A 7,867-nucleotide genomic window follows, 5' to 3' on the forward strand; every position below is an offset into this window, starting at 1 on the left:
GTGGCCTTGTGCAGTAAATAGGTTTGCCGCTCACACATGTCCTTACACCTGCTTCAGACTGGGCGGCCTCAGCTGATCCCTTATCGCCTACCACGGCCAGGAGGCCGCACAGTCTGAAGAAGGCGGAAGGAGATGAGCTAAGACAGGCGAACATATGCACTGCTCGTGCCCATAAACCACACCCTCACTGACAAAATAAATATGACAACGAGGGGCGTTGTTTCTAGCAGGGCGGATGCACAGGCGCAGCCAGATAACCATGATGACAAAAGACGGGAAACGCTACCAAGGGGGGTGCTGCGTATCATTAGAAAGGAAAGTCACACCTCAGGGACAGTGGAATGGTCTCAATGAGACACATTTTGTACGTGTTGAGTTCCACGTGGGCAAGGAGAAAAAGTCAGCCACCTTGTACAAATGCAGCAGTACTGCTGTACTAGGTGGCTGTTATACATAGAAACACCTGGGGGGGTGGGGCCAGGTTCCCTTTAATTTCAGTTCATGTGCCTGCGTGGCGTTTGCAGGTCACGTTGCCGGCTACACAGCAGGGGAACAGCTGGCGGTGCTGAACCCCACTAACACATTGGCTGGTGTTTTTCTCTGTGCAGCTAGCACTTCCGGGCAAAAACTAGCGAAGCCTGCACTGGTGGCAGCTTTTGTTCTGTTGTGCCAGCGTGGCTTGTGCTGGACACGTTGCCTACTACACAGCAGGGGAACAGCTGGCGGTGCTGAACCCCACTGACACATCACCTAGTGTTTTTTCTGTGTAGACAACACTTCCAGGTGGCAACTGACAGTGTTGAAACCCAGGGAATCAAAGAGGAGCAGAGTGTAGGCCGAAGCCTGCAGTGGAGCAAGTTGAAAGGGAACCTTTAACCCCCCCCCCAGGCATTTGTTGCTGAAAAAGCCATCTTGTACAGCAGTAATACTGCACATGGAAAATGGTGGCTCCGAAAATTATGCTCCTTGCAAACGCTGAAGTACACACTCATATAATGTGTCCCCTCACACCGTCAAACCATCCCGGAAGTGGGACTTTCCTTTGTAATGTGACACAGCACAGCCGTCATTCCAACCCCCTTGGTGCCGGGCGCCACCTCCTCAACGTTGTTTGGTTCTGTCACGGAGCCCGCGCTGTAATGTTATCCCTTGGCCATGCACAGTTAGCGGTGCCCGTCTTCTGACATCATGTAGGTGTCAGGCTGGCAGTGCCTGTGCGTCCAAGCTGCCCTAGATCCAACCTTGCAGTGTCATCTAATGTAGTCCCACTGCGGGCCAGGGATCCATGGGCATGCGCAGTGAATATCATCGCCTCTCACTCACCTCTTTCCTGCTTCTTCAGACTGTGCGGCGTCACGGCCGTGGCATGCTATTAGGGATCAGCTGACGCCGCCTAGTCTGAAGAAGCGTGAAGAAGGGGAGTGAGAGGCTAGTATATGCACTGCGCATGGCCATGGATACCAGGCCCACTGTGGGATCACATTAGACGATACTGCGAGGTGTGATTTCGGGCAGCGTGGACGCACAGGCGCAGCCAGGACGACAACAAATGATGTCAGAGGACGGGCAGCGCAAACTGTGCATGGCCAAGGGATAACATAACAGCGCAGGGTCCATGACGGAATCAAACAACGCTAAGGAGGTAGCGCACGGTGCCAAGGGGGTAGCAATGACGGCTGTGCTGCGTCACATTACAAAGGAAAGTCCCACCTCCGGGACGGTTGGACGGTGTGAGGGGACACATTACATGAGTGTGTAGTTCAGCATTTGCAAGGAGCATAATTTCAAGAGCGACCTTTCCCTTGTGCAGTATTAGTGCTGCACATGGTGGCTCTTTCAGTAACAAACGCCTAGGGGGGGGGGGGGGGGACAGGTCCCCTTACATTTTAGTTGTGCCAGCGTGGTGGTCGCATGACACGTTGCCGGATACACAGCTGGGGATCAGCTGACGTTACTGAACCCCAATAACAGAGGAGCGACTGTTGACTGTGCACACAGCACTTCCAGGCACCAACTGGCGGTGTTAGAGCCCAGGGACAGCAGGAGGAGCAGATTGGAGGTATTGCCGCACACACAGCTGGGGATCAGCTGACGTTACTGAACCCCAATAACAGAGGAGCGACTGTTGACTGTGCACACAGCACTTCCAGGCACCAACTGGCGGTGTTAGAGCCCAGGGACAGCAGGAGGAGCAGATTGGAGGTATTGCCGCACACACAGCTGGGGATCAGCTGACGTTACTGAACCCCAATAACAGAGGAGCGACTGTTGACTGTGCACACAGCACTTCCAGGCACCAACTGGCGGTGTTAGAGCCCAGGGACAGCAGGAGGAGCAGAGGAACAGAGTGTAGGCCGAAGCCTGATTGGAGCAAGTTAAAAGGGAACCTTTAACCCCCCCCAAGACGTTTGTAGCTGAAAGAGCCATCTTGTGCAGCACTAACGATGCAAAAGGAAAAGGTGGTTCTTTTAATTATGCTCCTTGCAAACACCGAAGTAAACACTAAAAATGTGTCCCTTTATACCGTTAAACCGTCCCGGAGGTGCGAATTTCCTTCGTAATGGGACACAGCACAGCTGACATTCCTATCCCCTTGGTGCCGTGCGCTGCCTCCTCAGCGTTGTTTTAAGCTGTCACGGAGCCTGCGCTGTTCTGTTAGCCCTTGGCCATGCCCAATTAGCGCTGCCTGTCTTCTGACATAATTTGGTGTCAGGCTGTTACTGTCTGTGCGTCCACGCTGCTCCAGATCCCACCTCGCAGTCTCGTCCAACGTAATCCCACTGCGGGCCTTGGAACCATGGACATGCACAGTGCATATCCTCGACTCTCACTCCCCTCCTTCCCTCTTCTTCAGACTGTGCGGTGTCACGGCCGTGGCATGCTATTAGGGATCAGCTGACGGCGCACAGTCTAAAGAAGGCGGAGGGAAATGAGCGAGAGCCCGAGGGGAAGATATGCACTGCGCATGGCCATGGATCCCAGGCCCGCAGTGTGACTCAATCAGAAGACACAGTGAGGCGGGATCTCGGGCAGCGCGGCCGCACAGGCGCAGCCAGCCTGACACCAAATTATGTCAGAAGACAGGCAGCGCAAATAGGGCATGCCCAAGGGATAACAGAACAGCGCAGGCTCCGTGACAGCTTAAAACAACGCTGAGGAGGCAGCGCATGGCACCAAGGGGGTAGGAATGACGGCTGTGCTGCGTCACATTGCGAAGGAAAGTCCCAGCTCCGGGACAGTATAATGGTATCAGTGAACACATTTTATAAGTGTTAAGTTCTGCGTGTGCAAGGAGCTAAAAAAAAAGAGCTACCTTTTCCTTGTGCAGCATTACTGCTGCACAAGATGGCTCTTTCAGTAACAAACGACGGGGGGGGGTTCAGGTTCCCTTACATTTAGGTTGTTATGCCAGCGTGGCGGTCGCAGGACACATTGCCGGCTACACAGCTGGGGATCAGCTGACGTTACTGAAACCCAATAAAACTGGGTCGTATGTTTTTACTGTGCAGCCTGCACTTCTGAGCCGCAACTGGCGGTGTTGGAGCCCAGGAATAGCAGTTCAGGTGGTAGAAAGATGAACACAGCAGGAGACCTGGATGACACCCAATTACTTAATCAGGCAGAGGAGTGGCAAATTCCTGCGAGATCCAGGCCTGGTTCATTTTCAGGAAAGTAAGCCGGTCAACGTTATCGGAGGATAGTCGCATGCGACGGTCTGTTAGTACACCACCTGCGGCACTAAAGACACGTTCCGATAAGACACTAGCCGCAGGGCAAGCCAGCACCTCCAATGCATACTGGCTTAGCTCTGGCCATGTATCCAGCTTAGAGACCCAAAACTTGAACGGGGAAGAGCCGTCTGGGAGTACAGTAAGAGGGCAAGCCATGTAGTCTGTCACCATCTGACGGAACCGTTGCCTCCTGCTGACTGGAGCCGCCGGTGATGGTGTAGACATTTGGGGCGGGCACACAAAAGTGTGCCAGAGTTGTGCCATACTGGGCTTGCCTTGGGCAGAGGCACTGCTTCTGCTCCCTCTTTGGGCAGAGCCTCCCCACTGCCTCAACGCACTGAGCTGCTTTGTAAAGCACTAGCAGCACTCCTCTCAGTTGGACAGGAGAAGATGATGGAATTCACCAGTGTGTCGTGGTACTCCCGCAATTTACGCTCCCGGGTCAACGCAGGGATGAGGTTTTGGACGTTGTCCCGGTAGCGAGGATCGAGGAGGGTGAACACACAATAATCAGGCATGTTGAGAATGTGGTCGATGCGGCGGTCGTTTCTCAGGCACTGCAGCATGAAATCCACCATGTGCTGCAGAGTGCCAACTGGCCCAGAAACGCTGTCCCCTGCTTGAGACATGATCTCTGCCCGCTCGTCATCACCCCACCCTAGCTGTACACACTGACCACTGGACAATTGTGTCGCTCTCTCCTCTGGACGGAGCTCTTCCTCCTCCATTGACTCCTCCTCATCCTCCTCACAAATTGGCCCCTGCGTACCCCTTTGTGAGGAACCACGTGGCGCTGACTCTCCAGAAGCTGATGGAAAAGGTGACTCCTCATCCTCCACCTCTTCCACAACATCATCCCTTAACCCTTGCAAAGTTTGCTGAAGCAGGCAGATAAGGGGGACAGTCATGCTGACAAGTGCATCATCTGCACTTGCCATCCGCGTGGAATAATCAAAAGGACGCAAAACCTGGCAGACGTCCTTCATAGTGGCCCACTCTGTGGTTGTGAAGTCTGATCGGCGCTGACTGCGACTTCTTTGCGCCTGATGCAGCTGGTACTCCATAACTGCTTGCTGCTGCTCACACAACCGCTCCAACATATGTAACGTGGAATTCCACCGGGTAGGTAAGTCACATATGATACGGTGTTCCGGAAGGCGGAATTGGCGCTGCAGAGCAGCAATGCGGGATCTGGCCAAGCTGGAACGCCGCAAGTGAGCACACTCTAGGCGGACCTTGTGCAGCAGGGCATCAAGATCCGGATAGTCCCTCAGAAAACTCTGCACAACCAAATTGAGCACATGTGCCAGACATGGGATGTGAGTGAGGTTGCCAAGGGCCAAAGCTGCCACCAGATTTCGGCCATTGTCACACACTACCATGCCTGGCTGGAGATTCGCTGGCAGTAACCACACATCGCTCTCCTGCTTGATGGCATTCCAGAGCTCCTGCGCTGTGTGGCTTCGATGCCCCAATGAAACTAGTTTCAAGACGGCCTGCTGACGTTTGGCCACGGCTGTGCTCATGTCGGTCATAGGTAAACGTTCACGAGTCCATGTGGAGGTGGACTGTGACGGATCCTGCAGAGAGGAATCTGAGGAACTGGTGTAAGAGGAGGAGTCGATGCGTACAGACTGGATTCCTGCAATCCTTGGAGTGGGCAGGACACGTCCTGCGCCACTCGCACGATCTGTACCTGGCTCAACAACATTAACAAAATGGGCAGTGAGGGAAACATATCGCCCCTGTCCATGCTGACTGGTCCACGCATCGGTGGTGAGGTGGACCTTGCTACTGACGGCGTTCAGTAGCGCATGTTTTATATTTGCCTCAACATGCCTGTGCAGGGCAGGGACAGCCTGCCTGCTGAAGTAAAAGCGGCTGGGCACCTTGTACTGTGGGACTGCCAATGCCATCAAGTCACGGAAGCTGTCAGTCTCCACCAGCCTGAACGAGAGCATTTCCAGGGACAACAGTTTGGCAATGCCTGCATTCAGAGCCTGTGCTCGGGGGTGGTTGGCCGAGAATGCCCACCTTTTCTCCCATGCCTGTACTACCGATGGCTGTAGAGTAGACTGGGAGTGTGAGGATGACTGGGAAGGTGGTGCTGTGGGTGGAATTACACTAGGTCTCTGGACAACAGTGGAGGAAGAGGCAACACGAGATGAAGAGGTGGTAGCTGCCGCTGTTGGTTGGCCTACGTCTTCACTGTGTTTCTGTAACTCCACCGCGTGCCTGGTCCGCACATGTTTCCACATATTTGTGGTATTGAGGTTGCTGACACTTTTACCTCTTTTTACTTTCTGATGACACAGCTTGCATTTGACAAAACAAATGTCATCTGCAACTGTGTCAAAAAAGGACCAGGCACTGCAAGTCTTGGGAGCGCCCTTTTTGGCTTTGGAAAGAGACAGGCTCCTAACGGGTGCCAAAGTGGAGGCTACAGGCTCCGCAGTCTTCCCCCTCCCTCTCCCTCTTTGGCCCGTAAGGGGAAGCTCTTCCTCAGAGCTGCTCCCACCACCTTCCTGTTCCTCACGCCACGATGGGTCAAGGACCTCATCATCTCCACTACCCTCTGCCACCAACTGCTCCTCCTGGGTAGTCTCGGCAGCACAGTACGCATCAGAAAGCAGCACCTGAGTTTCATCATCAGATGCGTACTGCGCTGTGGTCACCGGAGGCACTGGCCCACCTGCCTCTTCAGAGTCAGAGAGAAAAAGCTGTTGGGCATCACTGCACACTGCCTCTTCTTCCATTTCTCCAATGCTGCTTGGCTGGCCCCCTGTTTCCAAGCCAAGAGATTCAGAGAACAGAAGTAGAGACGGCTCCTGTCCTGGGCTCTCTGACTGCCTGGCCAATTTGGCAGGTGGTGAAGAGACAGATGGCTGCTCTCCAGTGCTCTGTGCCTGAGAGGATGTGGCACTAACTGAAGTCGATGCCGAGGCGTTAGCTGCCATCCACCCGACAACGGCTTCAATTGGTCTTCACGCAGCAGCGGTGCACGGCGCTCTCCGACAAAGCTGCGCATGAAGGACTGTTCCCTGCTGAAACTGAGTGACGACGAGTCACCGGCGCCCGCAGCAGGCACAGAATCACCACGTCCTCTCCCTGCTCCTCTCCCTGCTCCGCGCCCACGCCCACGTGCCTTACTCCCTGCCCTCTTCATCTTGGTTGACAGATAAAGATAAGCAGAAAAGTACTAAGGCCTTAGCGTGCTTATTCCTGAAATGCTCCTTCTAACAGTTGTAAGAAACACTAATGTTGTAAAGTGTGGACTAAACTTTATTATTTTTCAAATGTGGCCTACACAAGTGTTAAGTTGTGTTTGGTGAACTTTACTTTTTTTTTTGTGCAGATCGGGCTACAGAGCTAGTTTAAATCACACGGAGACCGTGCAGACAGCCGTAAACGGCGCTGCAAGGCCAAAAAACCCTCCTCTAGGTTATCCTATGTAGTGTTTTTCCACTATTTAGCTGGAGACGGGTGGAAAGACACTAATAGGAATTTTTTTTTTTTAATTTTAAACAGGCTGCACTATTTGAAAAAAAGGAAATTGTTTTTCAAGGTATGAGGCAGTAACGCACCCTGAGCTGAATCCAACTGGCTATGGCTGCACACAGACTACAGGGCGAGCTGGGCTCACACGGAGACCATGCAGACAGCCGTAAACGGCGCTGCAAGGCCCAAAAACCCCCCTCTAGGTTATCCTATGTAGTGTTTTTCCACTATTTAGCTGGAGACGGGTGGAAAAACACTAATAGGGATTTTTTTTTTTAAATTTTAAACAGGCTGCACTATTTGAAAAAAAGGAAATTGTTTTTCAAGGTATGAGGCAGTAACGCACCCTGAGCTGAATCCAACCGGCTATGGCTGCACACAGACTACAGGGCGAGCTGCGCTCACACAGAGACCATGCAGACAGCCGTAAACGGCGCTGCAAGGCCAAAAAACCCTCCTCTAGGTTATCCTATGTAGTGTTTTTCCACTATTTAGCTGGAGACGGGTGGAAAGACACTAATAGGAATTTTTTTTTTAAATTTTAAACAGGCTGCACTATTTGAAAAAAAGGAAATTGTTTTTCAAGGTATGAGGCAGTAACGCACCCTGAGCTGAATCCAACCGGCTATGGCTGCACA

The sequence above is a fragment of the Ranitomeya imitator genome, chromosome 5, assembly GCF_032444005.1.
Source record: "Ranitomeya imitator isolate aRanImi1 chromosome 5, aRanImi1.pri, whole genome shotgun sequence".
Lineage (NCBI taxonomy): Eukaryota > Metazoa > Chordata > Amphibia > Anura > Dendrobatidae > Ranitomeya > Ranitomeya imitator.